This window comes from Peromyscus eremicus, chromosome 17 (assembly GCF_949786415.1).
Source record: "Peromyscus eremicus chromosome 17, PerEre_H2_v1, whole genome shotgun sequence".
Lineage (NCBI taxonomy): Eukaryota > Metazoa > Chordata > Mammalia > Rodentia > Cricetidae > Peromyscus > Peromyscus eremicus.
The window spans coordinates 53,602,171-53,624,923 of record NC_081433.1 but is presented as its reverse complement, the minus strand read 5'-3'; positions in this window follow the sequence as shown (position 1 = coordinate 53,624,923).

Here is a 22,753-nt window from a genome sequence, read left to right as displayed (position 1 = left end):
TTACTCCCACTGCTTCCTGTATTTCTAGCCTGTTTAATTGGACTCAGGTGTATTTTAGAAGCCAAAAATTCTCAGCTGTCTGCTCATAAAGGCAGATGTCCAGGAAAGATGGAGAAAAAGAGAGGTAGGGGAGATCTACAAGTCTGCACTTTGAGTGAGAGCCAGGTCTCATCAGGAAAGTTAAACATTTTTATTTTGATGAAAAAGTGAACATATTTGGAGAAAATGGAATGTGACACTCTAACACCATAATAAACTAAACTACTTTGTGAGGGCATAAAATGCCTCTGCACATTTGCAAAAGCACTTTCTTCTGAAGCTGAGAGCAACCAGTTGCCCCTGGTGAAATGCCTTTAGAGTGTGAGTTTCGGGTGGCAGAGGTTTTGATGTTTCTCACCTTCATATGTTCAGTCTCTGGGTCATTATGACTGCCATCAAAACTATTATCAACAAGTGTTTATTTTGCCTGGAGCAAAAACAGAAATATCCTTCAAAATGACTGCAGCTATAAAGATTAAAGGAGAAGGTGCAAGGCACAAAGCCAATATTCATCAGTAGCTTATTTATAGTCCACTCTGTAGGGGATGCCCATTCACTTCACAACGTTTATGATCATGGTGGGAGAAGCATTCCCAGTCATTCTACAGGGACAGAGCAGGGAACTTGAGTCTGGCACACACGCTCATGCACACATGTACATGTGCACACACAACCACTGCATTATAAAAGACGTACAAAAGTCAGCAAAATGGAAAAAGGAGCACTTTTCAATACTGATCAATGTGGCTGAGACATAGCCCCCTTTGGAGGGGAGAGAAAGTTCCATCCTGAACACTGGCATCAGGACTGACCGTGCACTGATTGGCATAGAACAGTTACTCATGGTCACAGGACTGAAATGTTCATAGATGTTTATGACGGCTTCTTTATAATTTAGTAAACGCGTCAAAGAAAACATGATGAAAGGAATTTAAAAGCCACAGCGCTAATTATTGGTTGTTACTAATGGAAGCTCCCAAGTTGGAAAAGAAAAATAACTTGGGCTTTCATTATAATCAATGACTATAAATGTTTATTCTTTTATTCAATAAACATTACAGTTAATTGAATAATAAGCATAATGAAGTTACCAGGATAAAAGTCATATGCATTTGTAGTCTGTAGCATGTTTTCTCGTTTTGGAACCACTTACAGCTTTATCAGTTAATAGGACACTTCCAGTGTGAATGCTAAAGCAGTTTCACGTCCCATCACTGTAAACAGTACAAAGAGCACATGACTGTTTATGAGCTTGAGTGTTTCTATTGCTTAATTTGCTCTTGACTTAGAAAAATTAATGCAATTGAAGCAGCAGTAAAGATAACACTAGTGAGTAACAAAATAGCAAATATTCATGCATCTGTGTGTGTCCATACACTTCCTTTAGAGTAAATTGTCCAATGTCCACAAATTATCATAATGCTTATTATACTGAATAGTATTAAAACAAAATTAATTATCAGATTATAACACCATTAAAATAAAAAGGATATGCAATGTTTTTGAAACCTATTAGGAAGGAAGTCTAGACTCCCAAGTCTAGCCCCAGCAATTCCTAAGAGGAATTCAAATATTCTTTAATGAATAATACATTTTTGAAAAAGACTCAAAATTGTGTGCCTTAGTGTACCAACTAACCCTGTCATACAAAATACCTTCATCATACAGGAAATAAAGTCTAAGTGAAAAAAAAAGTGGATTTGAACATTTGTTCGCAGTTTCTCAACAAATATTCTAACATGTGAGGGAGGTAACTGCAATGAGCAATTTGATGTTTCTCTGCTTTCCCAGTGCTCTCCTGACAATGGAACTTGGAGAAGACAAGGGGATATAGCAATCTCAGTAGAACTTACAGTTGGTTCTGTCCATGCAGCCTGTTCCAGTGTCTTGATCACACCAAGTCTCTCCAATGGCCACGAGGCTCCACTTAGGATTAACTACTAAGCCTAAATTAATTTTCTTTCATGATTAATTAATATAAAACTTAAAGTTACATCTGTGGTATTCACAATATTAAGCTGATAAAGCTTTCTAATCTTATAGTCTTCTGTATTATTTCATCTTATTTAAAAACAGACACTGGAAAAAAAAAACTCAATAATTCCACAATAAAACATATAAAGTATTTTTTAACTAAAAGTCAGTTTATCCAGAAAAAAGTTAGATTACAAAATAAAGTGCCCAGCAAGCTACTAGTTGCACATGAAGTGACTATATTTTCCTCTCAGTCTCATAAGCAAGAATACAGAATTTCATAGTCTCCAGCGTCACACAATAGTATCTATTAGGAAAATTTATAAAGAACTAAGATAGAAATACATGTATATCAGCATCTTACATTGATTTCAGGAGATTTTGAGTGTATTTTTTTTGTTTTGGGTAGATTACAATATAAAGGATATTTTAAGGAGCATTATAATAGCTATTTCATAACAGATCTTGAAATTGAAAACTAATGGAGTGAAAACTCAACAACGTGCCCATTATTGTAAACAAGAAACCAAGTACTTATTTCCAAATATTTAGCTTTACATTTTAATCTTCATTTAGATTCCTCTTGGCAATTTTAAAACACATCCAAAAACATACTTACAATATTTTCTTAATATGCCTCTCCTTGAAAACTTGGTAAATACAACAAATTAAAAAGGGCATCAGTACAAATTGAGAACCAATAACCATCTCATCTACCCAATTTTATCTAGTCAAGATGGATCTCATGTGATAGTTTCAGTTGCTACTTCCATACTCTTCAAGGTTGATTAGCTGGGCTGAATGTCATCACTACAGATTACTTTTCCAATAGCAGATGAGACCAATTGTTAGGCAACTGCAATTTCTACCATTTTTCCTCCTTAGCACACATTTCCCAAGTACATAACAAGTATCCTTCTATAGCTGGGGAGGTTTTTAGAGGGGAAGGCAATTACTCCACAGAAATTGGCTGACACTGTAATGTCAACTGGGCTACTGAAAAGGTCCATTAGAAAAAGCCAGCCAGTAGTTCCTTCTGTACTAAAATAGGCAAGTTCAAAGATGAAAAGTGTTTTTTCCAATGTGCTGCAGCATATGCTGAGCCTCAAATGTGCAATCTTGGGCATTATGGGCAACAAACCCCTAGTGATAAATGCAGAACAGCAATGAAGGAGGAGACCTGAAATGGTAGAGCTCTTACCTGCACAATGCTCATCAGCATATCATAGCTTTTAAACCTCCAACTAAAAGGTGCTGCATAGGTAATGAGATTGAACTAAATACAAAGCTGAAAATGGAATGCTTTTAAGAAATATTTCCCCATTGCTAACCAGTTTCTTTCCTTCCTTCCTTCCTTCCTTCCTTCCTTCCTTCCTTCCTTCCACTTCCTCCTTCCTTTGGCCCCTTCCATCTTCTGTTTTTTAATCCTTCCCATCTTTCCAGACTTATTTACTGTGTATTGTACATTAAATACGTTGTGAAGCTTCAGAAACATGCCTGTGTTTTAGCCACTGATGAAAACAAACACCCATAGGCACAAAGTCCTATGTTAATATAAGTTTACATTGTCTTTTTCATCATACTCCTCTGAATCTTTATGATAGAAGTTGAACAACCTCAGAGTTAGTCTTGCCCATTATTTTAACCTTGCATGCATGTGCTCTATGACCTTGAGTGATCTTGGAGTATGACTTATATAAACCCCAAAATGCATTTACTCTTTCCTTCTTAAGCAATAACCTTCAACTCAGCTTGATAGTATATGTACAGCTTAAATGAACATAGTCAAGAATGTGCTCACTGTTATGTGAAAATGTATGGATTCCCAGAATGTTATACCCATGCTTTCTTTATTCAAGGAGAGCACTGCTTTGAAAATAACTCCTGTGTTCCCTTTGCCTGACGTTGGTAATAAGTGTTTCTCCACGTCACTATGATTTTGACTTGCTCATTTGGTCTTTGCACTCATCACAATGGAAAACAATTTGTTTGGTTATGTGGCTGTTCAGAAAACTGAGAGTCTTGAGACTGATCACAGGAATGAGCGTGGGTTGGGTAAGTTTTTTGGTAGAGCTGAACAGTGGGCAGAGTACATTCAGCCTTACTGGTTCTACTCAGATGGTCTCTCACAGCATTCTCTCTGGAGATCGTTGGAAATGCTGCTAGTCAAACATTTTTATTAAGTTTAGAGGGTTTAACTTTATTTGCTAAAAATATTCTTATATTTAATAATATTTCTTTTTTAAAGGTACACTAATTAATAGTATTACATGGTGATATAGTTATGTCTAATACCCATACCATCTTATAAAACAGAACTTGAAACTTCTTCTGTCAAATTATTATGGAATGTAAATGATAAACAATTCTTAGAAAATATAACTAGTTATCTACTAGTTTGTAATTTGGAGAATAATACTTTTGTTGCATAAATTATGATTTAAGATACTCTGGGTCCATCTCACCAGTATATGTAAAAATAAAATTCTACAAAGCTTTCTGGACATGTTTCTCACTGAGACTGGAGCAAACCCCCGGTCATGTGCTATGGTTGTCTTTACTGTGCTTATTCTTGTTAACATTGCATAGGTCTCAATCTTCATTATCATATCTTACCACTATGGTCACAATATGGCAGCATCTATTTTAGATGTGTGTAAATGAAATGATAAACGTGGGTGTGTTGATATAGTTGCTAATAAGTAATACCATCACAATTATGTTCTTATTATACAAATCTCCCTAATTTTGTCTATCAGAACTAAGAAAATATTAGCCTTCAAAATATGAACCCCATGTTTTCATATAAGTGCCCATATTGGTAGATCTAACAGTAAAATGTGTCTTTGTAATATAATTTAGTATACTTGTTTCCCTCTAAGTGATATAGAAGCCATTTGCTGCAAAACCTATTTTTATAAGATTCCATTATGCAAGTTTAACTAGAATAGGAAGTGCACTTAGACTGAGGTTCCTAGGAAATGAAAGAGTTCTGTTTCCAGACTGTCTTTGGACTCAACACAATAGCATGAGTTAAGGAGGAGATGGAAGGTGCTAGCTGGGGAGAGGCATTTCAAGAGAACGGACAGGGTCAGAACTTCCTGTCTGTGACACTACTCAGCCTTATAATTTTTGAGTATGCTGTCTCCACAATTGTTCACAGAAATATGCTAATTCTCTAAATCATTTCCTCTCCCTCATCACTACTATCCCTGTACAAGAACATATGCACACACACACACACACACACACACACACACACACACACACAAACACACACACACACACACAAATACACTACTGATTGTTTCTCTGAGAAGTCCTCCTGATGCATTTGTGTAACCATTACCGATTGTTTACACTTGGGCCATAATAACTAGCCATACTTCTAAAATGATTTATATATCTTCATTATGCCAACTACCATAAAAAACATTTTTTTGAAATGAGGAACTGAAAATGATATTAAATACAAGTAATGTAAGTAAGAAATAAATTCAAGATTAAGCTTTAAAGACTTTTAAAACAAAGAGGTATCACATTTTGCCTCAAACAAACTCTTCAGTCACTAAAGCAACCCTAACAAACAGTGGCCTTGGTGACAATCATGACAGGGACTTAACAAAGGAAGAATCATCTCAAGAGGCTCTTCACTGACCTCATAGTAACTATGAAGCAGTACTTTTTCCACATGCAAGGACAGAAGCAAGGAGCCTCAGATCTTTAGAATCCAGCACTATCTGAGGCTCCCTACACATTCACTATGGATTTGCTTTCTGTTCACAGAGAAAAATACATATTCAAGGAATATAAAAGAAACTCATCCCATTTTTGTATGACTTCAGGTAACATCAATCCTCTTAGCAATCTTAATACTTAACTAACATAAAATAATTAACTCCATAAGGACAAAAAAATATATACAGGGGGAATAAAGGATTATGAAATCAGGGAATCAAATCATGACCAGAATTAATACATGCTTGCCATGAAAATTTGATTACCTGTGCTGTGAGATGTCTTTTTGTATGCTGTGAATATGTATTGCTATGATTGGTTGATAAATAAAGCTGTTCGGCCTATGGCAAGGCAGCTTAGAGGCAGGCTGGAAATCCAGGCAGATAGACAGGAAGAGGAAAGAAAGGCAGAGCGAAGCCAGCATGCTACCCAAGGAACAACATGCCAGCAGATCAGTATAGCCACAGAACACATGGCGAAACATAGATTAATAGAAATGAGTTAAGTTATAGGAGCTAGCTAGCGAGAAGCCTGAGCCATTAGGCCATACAGTTTGTAAGTGATATAAGCCTCTATGTTTTCTTGTCAGGATGGGCAGGACATAGGAAAACTTCTGGCTCCATCTGGCTACCCAACATGTTGGCTGGACTTTCCACCTAAAATTTGAGACCTAGGATATAACTGAACATGCCTGTCCAGGGTCAATGACACCACAAGAAAACCTACAGAATCAACAAACTTATATTCATAGGAGCCCACTGAGACCGAACCAACAATTAGGGAGCCTGCATGGGTCTAACTTAGCCTTCTGTGTATTTCATAGTTGTGTAGCTTGGTGTTTTTGAGGGACTCCTAACAGATGGAGTGGAGGCTGTTTCCGATGCTTTTGCCTTCTTTTGGGACCCATTCCCTCCTACTGGGTCACCTTGTCCAGCCTTAATATGAGGGGAGGTACCTAGTCTTATTGCAACTTAATATGCCATGTTTGCTTGATATCCCTGGAAAACAGATTTCTATTTACCACCCTGCACAAAACTCAACACCAAATGAATCAAGGACCTCAACCTAAGACCAGATATCCTGAGTCTGAGAGAAAATAAAATGGGGAATTTTCTTGAACTTATTGGCTTAGGAAATGACTTTCTGAACAAGGTCCAATAGCACAGGCCCTAAGACTAGCAGTGCTGGTGAGAATGGCCAACCAGTGAGTGGTCTAACTTGATGCCCAAGCCACGCCATACCTGAATGGCCAGAATTCAGAAGCTGGATGGCTCAGAGACCTATGGTAGACCTGAACATGACTAATTAATTAATTGGTCAATGAAATGATTCCTGATGATATTCTGCTATACTCATGGATTTGTGCCTAGCTCAATTACTGTCAGAGAGACTCCCTTCAGCAGCTGACAGAAACAAATGCAGAGACCCCCCCCCAGTCATACATTAGATTGAGCTGGGGTAACCTCATAGAAGGGATGGGGGGCAATTTTAGGAGCCAGAGAGGTCAAGGACACCAGGAGAACACACAGCCCACAGAATCAACTAAGCAGGACTCCTAGGGGCTCACAGAGACTGAAGCAACAATCGAGGAGCTTCTATAAGTCTGCAGTATGCCTTCTGCATACATGCTTTGGTTGTTAAGCTTGGGTTTTTGTTGGACTCCTAACAGCAGGAGTGGGGGTGTCTCTGATTCTTTTGCCTACTTGTGGGACCCTTTTCCTTCTACTGGGTTGCCTCATCCAGCCTTGATTGGAGGGTTTGTACCTGGTCTTGTTGTATCTCGTTATGTCATGCTTGGTTGATATCACGGGGAAACCTGATCTTTTCTGAAGGGAAATGGAGGAGGAGTGGATCTGTGGGAGAGGGGAGGAGAAGGCAGCTTAGAGAAGGACAGGGTGAGGAGGCTGTGGTCTGGATGTGTTGTATGAGAGAAGAATAAAGAAAAAGAAAAATCTATCGCCAGGTCATAGTTCTTACAAGATTTGCATCTATATGTCATATTTTAAATATTCAAAGATTGATTTTTATTATTTGTGCTTTGTATGTTTATTTCTGTGTGCTGTGTGTGGGCAGGTGCCCTTAGAGACAAGAAGAGGCCATTGGATCCTCTGGGGCTGAATTTACAGGTAGTTGTAACCACCCAATATGGATAGAATAGAACTCTGGTGCTCTGAAGAGCAGAAAGTACCCTTAACCACTGAATTATCTCTCCAGGTCTATAATAATAATAATAATAATAATAATAATAATAATAATAATGTTAAAAATTAAAGACTGTGTAATATTAATATGTATAAGAAAGTTAATAAAATAGACAGTCTAAAAAGACTAAATTAATAAATGGTACCTCATGAAGCTAGAAAGATTCTGTACAGCAAAAGACATCATTTGAAGAAAGAGAAAGCCTATAGAATGAAAATTTTTTAATAAATTATATACTTGACTTAGGGTTAATATCTAGAATATACCAAGTATTTAAAAAACTGAACACAAAGAAAATAAATAACCTAACTTCAATATGTGGAATAGAACAAAATAGAAAGTTTTTACAAGATGAAATACAAGTGGCTTAGAAATACACACACACACACACACACACACACACACACACACACACACACAAATAAAACCACCAATGTTTATCATCCTTAACTATTGAGAAATGCAAATAAAAAATTGAGATTTCATCTTTTATCTCTTAAAATATGGATCTTTTAATGGAAAAATCATACTCAATGGATACAACGCTAAAAATCTTTAAAGTTGGCAGCCTTCTAGCAACACATTTCTCTCTCTCTCTCTCTCTCTGTCTGTGTGTGTGTGTGTGTGTGTATACTTTTTTATTTGGATATATGTGTGTGTTTAAAAATATGTGTTGGTGTTTATGTTTGTATGTGTGCAGCATGCATACATGTATGTGAAGAGGTCAGAGGAGGACTGTTGTTTTTATGCATCGCTGTTTACCTTGTGAAGTCACGAGGCACAACAAAACCCACTATTAGAGTTTATTAGGAGAAGGGAGGGACAGAAAAGGATATGATCAGGCCTGTTTGAAAGACATGTGTGGAGAGGGGGGAGGGTACAAGGGATCCGACTTTTATCACCTACCCCATGCATGCAAATATGGGCCCACATGGCTACACCATACATGCGCATAGATTACGTGATCATGCTGCATGCAAATTACGTGACCACACAGGCCAAGGATTACATAGGATGAATGGCCCCAGAAATGACTAGGCAGAAATGACTAAGTGTGTCATAAGGGCATGTGTGGTCATGGAGGTATGGCTAGAATTCTTACCAAGGACATCAGACGTTTTCCTCTATCACACTCAACCTTAGATTTTTGAGGTATGGCCTCTCCTTGAACCTGAAGCTCCACCAGTTTGGCTAACTTAGCTGGCCAGGGAGCTCCTGGGATCCATTTGTCTACACCCCACCCCCAACACTGGAATTACATGTCCTACAGCATACCTAGCTTTAATGTGGGTTCCGGAGATTAAAATTCAAGCCCTTGTGCTTGGTGGCAAGCATCTTTACCCACTGAACCATCCAGCCAGTCCAAAGCTTTATTTAAGAAAGAAACATTATTCTCGCTAATTAGACTCCCAGAGATCCACCTGGGGCCTAGTCATGGATCTCTGCATCCAGATCCCTCAGTAGTTGGATGAGGTTTCTAGCACGAGGGTTTATAAGAGCGAGAATTGTTGAGACCAAGGTTGGATAAAGCACAGGGACAAATAGCCAAACGAACGCAAACATATGAAATATGAACCAATGGCTGAGGGGTCACCAACTGGATCAGGCCCTCTGAGTGGGTGAGACAGTTGATTGGCTTGATCTGTTTGGGAGGCATCCAGGCAGTGGGACCAGGTCCTGTGCTCATTGCATGAGTCAGCTGTTTGAAACCTGGGGCCTATGCAGGGTCGCTTGGCTTGGCCTGGGAGGAGGGGACTGGACCTACCTGGACTGAGTCTACCAGGTTGATCTCAGTCTGTGGGGAAGGCTTTGCCCTGGAGGAGATGGGAATGGGGGGCAGGCTGGGGGGAAGGTGAGGGGGGCGGGAGGGGGGAGAACAAGGGAATCTGTGGCTGATATGTAGAACTGAATTGTATTGCAATATAAAAACTTAAAAAAAAGAAAGAAATATTATATGGCATAATCATTAATATCCTCGTGGTATTTAAAATTCTATATACGACATAGAACTATCACTTCTTAGTGCTTTACTCAGGGAACCCATAGGCCCACATTATCACTTGAGTGTCACCTTTTAGGGGAAGTCCATAGCTAATCACAATCACTTCGGCTGCCTCATTAGTTCAGCTTTGTAAGTCAGAGAAAGTGAGGAGGGCTCAGTCTCATGCTGAACCCTTCCCATGCCCAGCATGACCTACCTCCCTGCATTCATCTGGAGAGGCCAGTCTCTACCAGAGCTGACTTTCTTAACTTGTTCTTTCTTCATTCCATTTGCAACCCTCAGTCAGGATTCTATTCACTCGTTGCTTCCAAGTGGGGGCCCTAGGTGTCTCCAAACAAAAGTTAACTGGTACAGGTGCAGTGACTTGCTCTCTGCTAACAAGGCTGTCCACAACACTTGAAGCTTTATACCCAAGCAGACCAAGCAGATAGCTGATACCCTTAGGTGTCGTCCTCTGAATCTCCACAAAGCTTTCTCTCTCTCTCTCTCTCTCTCTCTCTCTCTCTCTCTCTCTCTCTCTCTCTCTCTCACACACACACACACACACACACACACACACACACTAATGAAAATAAACTAATTTTGAGAAAAAATAAAGTCTTTTTTCAAAGAACATTTAAAAAATTTTTTTAAAGAATTTTTAATGATCACTTAGCACAGGCCCTTTTGGTGTTTATTTTCTTTAGAACTAAGTTAAAGTGATTAAAATTAATAATTCACTAGTTAGCAGCTCTAAATCTCAATATTTAGGGTACCAATTTCCCACAAACATATTTTCATGGTGAATTGAATAATGTTTAAAGCCTACATGGAAGAAGACAGAAGTTTACAGGTTAGCTTAAGAAATCACTAGTAATACTGACTAGTTTCAAAGACAAAATAGTCCAAAACCACTGACAGGAGCAGGTTCCCTAATTAATGTTAGGTGTCCATGTGAAAGCCAACTCTAAAATGAATGACTCAGAATTAAAATACCCAGACAGAGGCAGTGACAGGCACTCAAGGAGGGAGGTTTCTGCGCTCATTCTTTGTTACAGGCCAGTACACCAAATGTCCTTTTTATAAGATACTATTGATGCTTCTTCTCATTTGTGGTTAATTACTCTCCATCTGTTGAAACACCCAGGAGATTTTCTTGTCTCAAAAGAAAACTTGGATTTGCATAAGAACAATTAGATGGTCTGTATCACCTGTAATAAAACTAAATAAATGGGAAAAAAAACTCCTGAGAAGAAAGTGCCACTTCATCCAATATATTTCAACAATTAAGAAAGTGCCATTTCATCAAATATATTTTAATAATTTCCAAAGACAGGTCAACTTAAATTTTGGCTAGCTATTCGTAACAAGGAAAGACTAGCAAAAGGATTTTTCGTGAGACGTTTTATATCTCAGGCTGACCTTGAATTCTAGCTAAGGATGACCTTGTTGACCTTGAACCTCTCCTGTCCTGCCTCTACCTCCCAAATGGCAGGATTTAGTGTCAAGGTACCATGTTTATGCAGTGTGGGGATAGAATAAGGGCTGCCTGCCTGCTAAGCAACAACTCTGCCCACTGAGCGACACCTCCAGCCTACATGATAAAAGTCTCTGTGTCAGGCTTCAGCTTTCCTACAGTAGCAAACTTCATCACAGCTGCTGAATCAGTTTCTAATTGACATCTCAAAGAACACTGAGAAAGCTCATATTTTTTGATGGTGGCAGCCCTGAACTGAAAAGACAAAAATTACAAAGATTAAAAAAACTAGTTTTTTCAAAATTCTATGATTAAACACATGCTTATGCATAGTTTTATTAGAAATTTATATTGAGATCTGGCCTTTTCTCCAGTAGAAATTTTATTATGTCTAACAAAGACTTATATTACATTAATTTAGGAAGTATTAAATTTGGAAAAAAGTATTTTCATAACTTGAATTTTTATGTATTTATCAAGTGTTTTTGAATAAAATGGAAGATTATTTGTGCAGCTCACCTTTCAAGAAGGTCTGTTCTATGAAACTGCAATCATATTGCATTCCAGTCTTCCATTTGCTCTCATTTTATCATTTTTAAATTACAGCACAGAGTCATATTCACTATGAATGCTTTGCAGAGCTTGGTACCAAAACAATGAAAGCATTTCAGGCATGGGTCATATTAAGAATAACTAGCTTAGTGTGTCTCCCTTTTATATGAGTGGGGAAGTTATTTAGCAAAAAGACAGTCATGTGTCATTAATCTTTAATCAAATGAAAACTGTCATACTTACATTTTAAGGAAAAGCATGTATACAGTTACCCTAATTTCTCCTCTATCCTCAGGGTCAACACACTTTAATATATATGTCTTATGTTACTCTAAACTATGATACTTTGTAAGATTTAATATTAAGTAATCAAATTTAGACCAACATAGCACTTCATGGACAGACGTCAATAGAATTACCACACTCCCTTACTGTGTCTATCCCTTTCATAGCCAACCTGTCTCCTCTTTCATGAACTATGCAGCAGCCTTCTTGAAAAAACTTACCTAAGACTTTACATTTCAAATTTGCAGACAGAAAATTCTTCCTGAACTCAAATTCTCCACGTGTAATTTCCTTACATAAAATCCTCCACTGCAGTTCCATTGTGCTTTGGGTAAAATAACACTCCGAGAACGGCTCCCACGCTCCCACAGGCTGGGCTTCCTTCACCTCCCTCATGCCAGCCACCAAAACCTTCCTTAGAGCCTCACACTCATCAAGCTTCTCTCTTCCACAAAACACTTGCTCAGACACTCCTTGTTCCTAGAACATATTTGCCTCTGTCTTTGCTAATTAACTCCTATGCAGACTTTAATTTTAAATCTCGAATGAAGTTAAATTTTAAGTTTTAAATCTCTCATGGTCCTATCTATCTTTCTGGTGCTGTTTTATTCTTTTTTTGTATATACGTATACAATCACATATATGTGTATTCATGTATACACTCACAATATCATGAAATGCATCTGTATATACATTACATTATATAGAATGTATATATCTGTATATATCTACCTATCACCAATCAACCAACATGTCTGTTTATCTTCTATCTTGTATCATCTGCCTGTTTATTTATTAGCCTAATTCTGAAACATAATAAGCTCCAGTAAATATGTTTTATCAACTATCCAGGAGAATTACAATTAATCCCATGGAGGGGATAAAAAGTTGCCTGAAGGACTTTTCAAGAACACAGAATCAGCACCCTGGTTCTAAAATCCTACAAAACAAAACCCCAAGAAAAGAAGTCATATTTCCATGCAGAGTAGTTTTTTTGATGATATTTTTTTTGTTATAGCAAACAGAACTAAACGGCAATGCTTTGGAGAAAGGTGATTAACAATTTTAATATCATTAAAGGAGAGTGTTATGTGCTGCTCAAGAGTACCATGTCCATCCTCAAATATTTTGTTCAATTAGAGTCCTCATTCCCTAGCTTTGTGAACCTCCTTTTTTCCCCATTGTGCAGTGCAATTCACAAACTGTTGTTAATTTTATAGTTCATGTTGCTAGTATGTTTTAACTGAAGACTAATGTCACAGTTTCTTGGAATTCAATTTTTAGTATCACAGTACAAATCCCACCAACGCAAACAAATTGTTTTGAGTATCACTTTTGTCATAGGACCCACTCATGCAGAGGAAACTGCAAAACAGTGCTGGCTGGGTCATTAAGACTTCAGTAGAAGGAGTTGGTTTTTCTTGTTTTTTTCTTGAAACTCATTAAAACTAAGTGAAAAAATTTCACAAATAAACTCCACATTGACAATTAGATGATTAATAGCAATGAACAAGAATAAGTTTCTCACCAAAAAGAAAAACATTGTACTTAATTGGGTTGCTTCTAGAACTCTCTTTGCTTCTCCAGAATTTATGTGTTGTGGAGCCTGACACAGATCTGTAGTGTGAATGAAGGCTGAATCATTTACTGAAGACTTAGAAAACTATACATTACGTTTGTCTAGTAAATCCATCATAATTTTAATATTATGAATATACCAATAAATTAATATTAAAATAAAATTAACTTATACAGAAACAAAAATAATTATACTGGATGTATTTTCTGAGTAGAAATCCAGTTACTAAGGAGATTAGACAAGCTATGTTCATAGGTATAAATTTGTAAAAATTTTGAATGTTCCCCAAAGACCTAATATTGAAGACTTGGTCCTCAGCATGGGACATCACTGGAGATAGTACAATCTGTAAGAGTTGAAGAAAACAGAGGAAGTTAGACTACTGGAGTCATGTCCTTGAAAGGGGTTGTGACATGCCAGGCCCACCTTCTAATTGAGATTGGATTATATCTCATTGAGTTGTTGACTAAAGGGAACTCATTGGCATTCCCAAGCAACCTAGGCTGTTGCCAAAACTACAGGTTGCTCTCCACAAATAGATGGTAAGGCCCCATTGCTAAATATAATACACCAACATAACCCATTGAACACAGAAACGTTGACCTGGTGCCTACATGGGGCCTTTACACCTATGTGTTACTATCTTTGTTCAGGAAGGTACTTTGCATGCTACCAGAGAGAAACCTTAACACCAACCCAGCCACAAGCTCTTTAATCTACAATGGTGTCCTGCTGCACAGTATGTTAGTACAATGGCATAACATAATGTATAGTAATAACCAGTCAATATTGGATTTGACTTAAGAGATGGAACCTATATCCAACACTGCTTGGGTGACCAAGAACATGAGACTTAACAGCCCAGAGAACTAGGGGAAAACCCAGTACTAAAACAAAATAAAACAAAAATAAAACCAAACAAAAAATGTAGCAATAACATCACTCCTAGTGACATTCTGCCATATTCATAGACCGGTACCTTGCTCAGTCATCATCAGAGAAGCTTACTCCTGCAGTAGATGGGAAAAATGCAGAGATCCGCAGCGAGACATTGTGTAGAGAGAAAAAGTCATTGGAATATGCAGCCCTAAAAAGGATGTCTCCATCAAATACCTCCTGTTAGGGCTCAGGGAACCCTCCCTGTGGTAGAGGAGGCAAAAAGAATGTAAGAGCCAGAAGGGACAGAGGACACCAAGGAGACAAGACTATTTAAATCAATATGATCAATGCATATATGCAGGCTGAGGCAGCATGCACAAGGCCTGCACCAAATGGGTCCTAGAGCTGAAAGGAGAAGTAGACACATGCTCGAATTGACAACTACTTGCAAAGGAATGTTTGGTTTCCTCCAAGGGAGTCTCACTGGGAAAATGAATGACTCATAAAAGTAAGATCCAGTGTAAACAGAAAATGACCTTAACAGCATCTCTGGAGTTTCCTTGTCTCACAATATCATGTCAGGGGTTTTCCTTCTTTTAAATTTTACTGTATATTTTAATTTTATATATATACATATATACATATACATACATACATACATACATACATACATACGCACATATGTGTGTGTGTGTTTTTTGTATACATATATTATGGCTTTCAGAGTTTTTATGGGATTCCCGAATGTGCATATGAGTGAGTCTGTTTCTCATGCCTTCCCTTGAGCACATTTATTTCTGTTTGTTTGTTTTGTCCAATTTCAATGTGTTAGTTTTTGTTTTATCTTTTATATTATATAACAACAACAAAAAAGAAAATGTATGGCCCATTGTTTTATAAAATTCATAATGGTGACAGAAAATATCTGGACATAAAACTCATTATAAAGCCTTTCACGTCAAATGATAGAGTGTCAGACTTTGAAGTGTGACCAGGAGATCAAGGTCGAAAGCTCTTAGTTTTGGGTAGAAGCATTTAAGCTTGAAGAGAATTGCTCATTTAGCTTCAGTATCTTGCTACCTGGCATAAACAAGTCCAAGTTCACCCATTACTCCTCTTTTTCATTTTAAAAAGAATATTTAACATTTCTTTTTCTCTGTTTTATTGTAACAAAATTGTGTTAGTAAATGATAGAAAATCAGGAATCAGAATAAAAGTTATTATGCATGGAAATCTCACTTCACATACTTGGTATCATATCAGGTTCCCTTAGTTCACCCTAGGACATGACATTTCTTGCTTTTCATGTATTTTCATACAGGTATAACAGAAAAAAACATCCAAATATAAATGTATACTCTTATATGCTTTTGCGCATAGGACTTTGAATGACAAACAGTGAAACCTAGGAACCTTTCCTTTTAAGGAGGGCTTCTTCCCTTCGTATACATAGGAGTCCATTGTATGGGCACAGCAGTTTAACTAGAGCCCACTGATGAATAATTATTTGCTTGTTTCTAATATTTTGCTCATAAAGACAATAGGCAGATTAATAACTTTGTACATACAGATTTTGTCAACTATAATTTTTTCCTTTGCTTAATTGCCCATCAGTTGGAATACTTGATCAATTTTTATTCTTAAAAGTTATTGACAAGATTTTATTATTTGGGAATGTTCAAATATATACTCATTTTGTTGAGTGATCAGAAAGTCTTTTCCACACAACCTTGCTGTCTTATTTAGGTTTTTATTGCTGTGAAGAGACATCATGACCATGGCAACTCTTATAAGGAAAATATTTAATTGCAGGCAGATATGGTGCTAGAGTTGAGAGTCCTACCTCTTGAAACAGGAAACAGGAAGTTGACTGACACACTGGGCAGTATCCTGACCATAAAAATCCTCAAAGCCCACCTCCACACCTTCTTATGGCCTTTTTCCTTCAAAAAGGCCATAACTACTCCAACAAAGCCACACCTCCTAATAGTGCCACTCCCTTTGGGGACCATTTTGTTTCAAACCACCACATTCCACTCCCTGCCCCCCAAATGTTTATAGCCATATCATAATGCAAAAATGCATCAAGTCCAACTCCAAAAGTCTCCATAGTCTATAATAGTCTCAAACTTGTTTCAAAGTCCAAAGTCTGGACTCCTCAGAGATGCATGGCAATCTCTTAACTGTAATTTTCCCGTAAAATCAGAATCAAAAGGCAGATCACATAATTCCAACATATAATGTCACAGGATATACATTACCATTTGAACAAATAGGAAAGAAAGAATACTGAGGAAATACTGCACCAAAGCAAGACCGAAACCAGCTGGGCAAACTCCAAACATTATATCTCCATGTCTGATGTCAAAATGCTTGCCAGATCTCCAAAAACTCCACTGAGGTTTGACTGTAACACACTTCTTTCTCTAGGCTGGTTCCACTCCCTGTTAGCAGCTACAGGTATCCCATGACTCTGGTATCTCTAACATCTTGGGTTCTTCAAGGCAATCCAGACTTCAGCTTTCCACAATGTCCTCTCTACTAGGACTCCATTCAGGAACACCCCTGACACATGCCCGGCCTCAGAGGCTGTATTCCATAACTATTTTCTTCTATCCTTAACTCAAACGCCAGAACCATGTGGCCAAAGCTCTGCTGCTTACTGGGGCTAGAACATGGTCCTCTTATTTAATTACATCTTCACTAGCTTTCTGTTTTCCTTCACCGCCTAAGCTTGGCTGTCCTTGAACTTACTTTTTAGACCAGGCTGGCCTTAAACTCAGAGATTTGCCAGCCTCTGCCTTCCCAGTGCTGGGATAAAAGATGTGCTCCACCACACTTGGCTCTAAGCTTTTCTTTAATTCTTTTTTACAAGTTAGAAACTTAGCTGGATGGGATCTTGTCCTGAGGCCACCATTCCCTTTATTTCATTTTTTAATCCATTTATCTCCTTCAACATAGGATTTAGCTCCATTCCACTTCTTGGTGCTCTTTTTCTCCTCAAAATTTGCATTTTTGATTTGCCCTGCTCATTTTTGTCCTTTTCACTATAATATTCATTAGAATTAACACCAAACACCTCACAATGGAGTCTGTACTAGACTGCTTTGAGATTCCTTCTGCCAACAGAATTAATCCAAAACTCTTCACTTTAGACTCAGGCAGACTCTTCGGGCAAAGGCAAAAGGCAGCCACTTTCTTTGCCAAAATATCACAAGAATGATTTCTAGGCAACATACTAACATTCTTCTCTGAAACTGAAACCTCTTGATCTAGCCCCAGACAGTTCATAAAATCACACTCAGCATCACTGTCTTCCATGCTCCCACTAGTATGTCCCAGCAAGCAGTGCTTAAAGAATTCCACTGCTTTCCTAACCCAAAGTACCAAAGTCCATATTACTCCAAACAGTATCATGGTCAGGCCTATCACAGCAATACCCCAGTCCCTGGTTCCAACTTCTGACTTGGTTAGGTTTTTATTGCTAAGACCATGGCAATTCTTATAAGGAAAATATTTAATTGGGGTAACTCACTCATAGTTCAGATGTTCAGCTCATTATCATGGAGGGGGGCGGAGCATGGTGGCATGCAGGCAGACATGGTTCTGGAGCTGAGAGTCCTGCTGGCAGGCAGGGAACAGGAAGTCAACTGACACACTGGGCAGTATCCTGAGCATAAGAATCATCAAAGCCCACCTCCACAGTGACACATTTCCTCCAACAAAGTCATACCTCCTAATAGTGCTATTACCTTTAGGACCATTTTTTTTTTCAAACCTCCACACTTGCCAAGAGCATATATTATTTATCTTAGAATTTTGCCAACACTGTGTTTAAAAATGTGGAATTTTTGAACACTATTTGCTTTTTGATCAGTCAATTGTTCTATTTATTACAGCCCTTTGCACTTAGAGTAAAAAAGTTTCCCCTTGGTTTTTCAAATGTATTTTCCCTGTTTATTTTATTGAAATATATAATTTTTATTTAGTCAAATCATCATTCTTTTATTTCAAGCTTCTTATTTTTTAATTGATTAGAAAACTTCAGTAATTTATTCACAAGTTATTTTTTAAAACTTTATGCTTTTCCAGTATTTTTATTATCAAATTTTCACCAATACATTTTTCTGTATTTGGAGCCAGAAATATTCCAAGCTCAGGCATACTGCTGAATGACAGATCATTGACTAGATGCAAAGCTAATTGCTATCAGGAAGTACAAATATAGCAGAGAAGGGAGCCAATCACAACCTCGATTTAAATAAAGTACAATGAAATTTTTGATAAATAAGATTCAGAAAACAACCCAATTTAAAAAGGGGGGGCGGGAAATGGCAAGATTGATAGGTTGCTCTCCACAAACTGACAACAAAGACCTATTGCTGAAGATAATACCCACAAAACTCATTGAACATGGAGAGGTCAAAGTAGTGCCTACATATAACCTTTACCCCCATGTTCTAGTGTCTTTGGTACAGAAAGGTACTGTGTAGGCTCCCAAAAGAGAAACAGCCACAAAAACTTTCATCTAAACTGCCGTCTCAACTGCAAACTGTGCCAAGGCAATAGTGGCACAAGGTTGTGGGAATAACGAACCAATGTCTGATTTGACTTAAGGTCCACACCAAGAGATGGAATCCATAACCTACAATCCTTGGGTGACTAGGAACCAGAGATTAGATAGCCAAGAGATCTAGGGTAAAACCAAATACTACTGCTCCCCAAAAAAAAAAAAAAGACTCCCAATGATATTCTGCTATATTCATAGATCAGTGCCTTATCCAATATTCATTAGAGAGGTTTCCTCTGGCAGAAAATGGAAATAGATGCAGAGACACACAGCCAGACATTACATAGAGAGAGTCTAATGAGAGGTCTCCATCAAATACCTCCCCTCTGAGCTCAGGGAATTCTAAGTGGAGGCAGAAAGATTGTAGAGATAGAGGGGTGGAGGACACCGGGAGAAAGAGTCTCTGAATCAACTAAGCAAGGTGCATATGAGCTCACAGAACTGAAGCAGCAGGCACAGGGCCTGCATTGATCTGCACCAGATCCTCTGCATCTACGTTATAGCTTTGCAGTTTAGTATTTTTACGGGACTCCAGAGTATGTGAACAAGTGGGTCTCTGATTCTTGTGCCTTCTCTTGGGTACCTTTTCTTTCTCTTGGTTTGCCTTGTCCAACTTCAATGTGCTATTTTTTGTTTTATCTTGTATTTTATTTTGTTGTTATCTCTTAGAGGCCTGTTCTTTTCTAATGAGAGACAGAAAGGGAGTGGGTCCAAAAGAAAAGGGAGAAGGAGAGGAATTGGGAGTAGTAAAGGGAGAGGAAACTGTAATCAGAGTATTGTGTATGAGAAAAGAATCTATTTTTAATAAAAAAAGGGTAGGGTAGGACATAGAAATAAACAATTCTCAGTAGCTGAAATGGCTGAGAAATATTCAACATCCTCAGTTATAAAGAAAATGCAAATTAAAACTGCTATAAGATTTTATCTCACTCCAGTCAGAATAGCTCAGAAAAATCAAATGGACAGCAAATTCTGTAATTGACATGAGGGAAGAGGGACACTTACTTACTTTTGGTAGGGATGTTAAATCAGTACAGCCTACTGAGAAAATCAGTGTGGATGTTCCTCAGAAAGGTAGAAAGAGAGTTACCATATGTGACCCAGCCATGCCAATCCTGGCCATGAACTCAAAATGCTCTACGTTCTATAGCAAAAATATTTGCTCATTCATGCACACTATTGCAATATTCATAGTCCCCAGGAAATGGAAGCAGCCTAGATGTCCATCAACTGTTGAATGGATAATGAAAGTGTAGTAATATACAAAGTGGGATTTTACTCACTGTAAAGAATACAAAATTTACGGGTAAGTGGATAGAGCAGAAAATAATCAATTTGAGTGAAGCTACACAGACCCAGAATAGCACATGCCTCATTTTCTCACTAATATGTGAATCCTAAGATATGTGTGTTTTAAATTGAAGTACATATAGAAAGAAGGAATCAGTAAGGTCCATGGAGTAAATTTAAAGTGGGGGAGGGGATGATTCAACACCATTGGTATGAAACAGAAAGGCAATAATGTACCTGGAAAGGTTAAGTGGGATGGGGGATAGATGGTCAGGGAGGAGGTGAAGGTAAGGGAATGGATAACTAACACTAAAGACCTTTGAAATGGAACCCTCTACTGAAGGTTTCCTTAAAAAATTTAAAGGGCTTTACTCAATAGTTGGTGAAAATGCTACTCCCAATACCATAGTATATAAAACACAAAAATTCCAGTGCTTTGTATAGGCTATTTCCTTTTGAATTGCTTGTCAATGGGACCCCACAGACCTCAACAGTTACTGTGATCCTTGCATAGTGCCCACTTGATGAGTGGGAACTTACTTGTACTTTCCACATGAAAGATACAGTACATCTTCCTAGTAAAAGAGTTACATATTCTTTGTTACATACAAAAATTGCAGATATTTAAACTAAAGAGCACAGATTCTGATATGAATAAGAAGAGTTTTTACCAATGTCAAACAACCACCCGAATATCCCCTCACTTACTGATAGAAAGTGAATCCCTTCTAAAGATAATAATGCAATATAGAATCGTCCTTAAACAAGGGCATAGTCAACCACTAACATCCTGTGAAATGCAGAGCCAAGTTGAACAATTGGGTCATTTAGAAGAGCTGACAGTCCTCAGACTGTCTCCTTGATCTTATCTAGCTACCATACCAACCTTATCTCAAGGTTCTTGGTGATCGTGAATAAGATACTAATAGAAAAACTTACATAGAGTGTGTTTTGTTAAAAAAAAAAAAGTACAGATTGTGAACTGGTTCATCTAGATGTAACTTCCAATCAGCCATGGGATCTTAGGAGCAAGCATTAGACACTCTACCATGCACTGTATTACTAAATAGTGATATTCAGTAGGTTATGACTATAACACCTTTTAGTTTATGAGGTTCTCTACTTACGATGATTGGGGGGGTTGTATACCTAGCACTCTATGTTGGTAGAACAAGACAATAGAGGTTGTAAAGATAGAGTACAATGATACCACAAAATGAATGTCATTAAACCACTGACCTATACACTTACAACGGTGAAAATGATAAATTTCATCTTAAGGATATTTACCATAATTTTAAGAAAAGGATAGTGAAGTTCAGCACGATAGTAGTGTATAGATAGTAGTGTATAGAACTTGGGAGTCTGAATTAGGAGGATCAAGGTTTGATGCTCTCCTACAATGCATAGCAAGAGCCTATGCCCAAATTAAGGAAAACATAACAAAATATTAGTATTTGTCTGAGGAAATAACTCACTCACAACATGCTCTAGGGTATTCATTATACAAATATGAGGACCTGAATTCAATTGTCAACACTTGGGTAAAAGCCAAATGGGAAGGCATGTACCTGTATGCCTTGGAAAGGCAGAGACAGGAGGATCCTTGGAATTAACCAAATTGTGAGGGACTTTGTATTTAAAAACAAGGTGGAGAGCCACTGAAGATACCTAACATGATTTCAGGCCTCTATGTAATAGAAACACAAATGCATAAACATGTACATAATGCATTGGTATTAAACAATATAAATCTAAACATTCAAAACAAATTATTTTGTTGTCATCATAGATTATTCAAAAACCCTATTTAGAGATCCAAAATGAGGGTTAAGAATAGGCAACTACTTAGAACTGACCTGGAAGCCTCCTCCTCGAGGAGGACAGCTGGAAAGAGCTGTCCAAGCTGCCAAGGGGTGGGAGGTAAGCAGTCAACAATCCTACTCAGCAGAAATGCCAGAAACAACAATGATCAGAAGAGCAAAACATGTCAAAAGGTGCAACGGTAGTGCTTACGTTCTAGGGGTAACTAACACCAATTCAATTGAACCTGAGGCCCTCTATCTAAATAGGACAAAATTCATGTCTGGAACTGTAACCTAGCCCACTTATGGCATGGAAGGGCCATAGACCTTAGAAGATAAACTATTACTCTTACTTTCCTAAACCAGTATAATTTCCAACTGC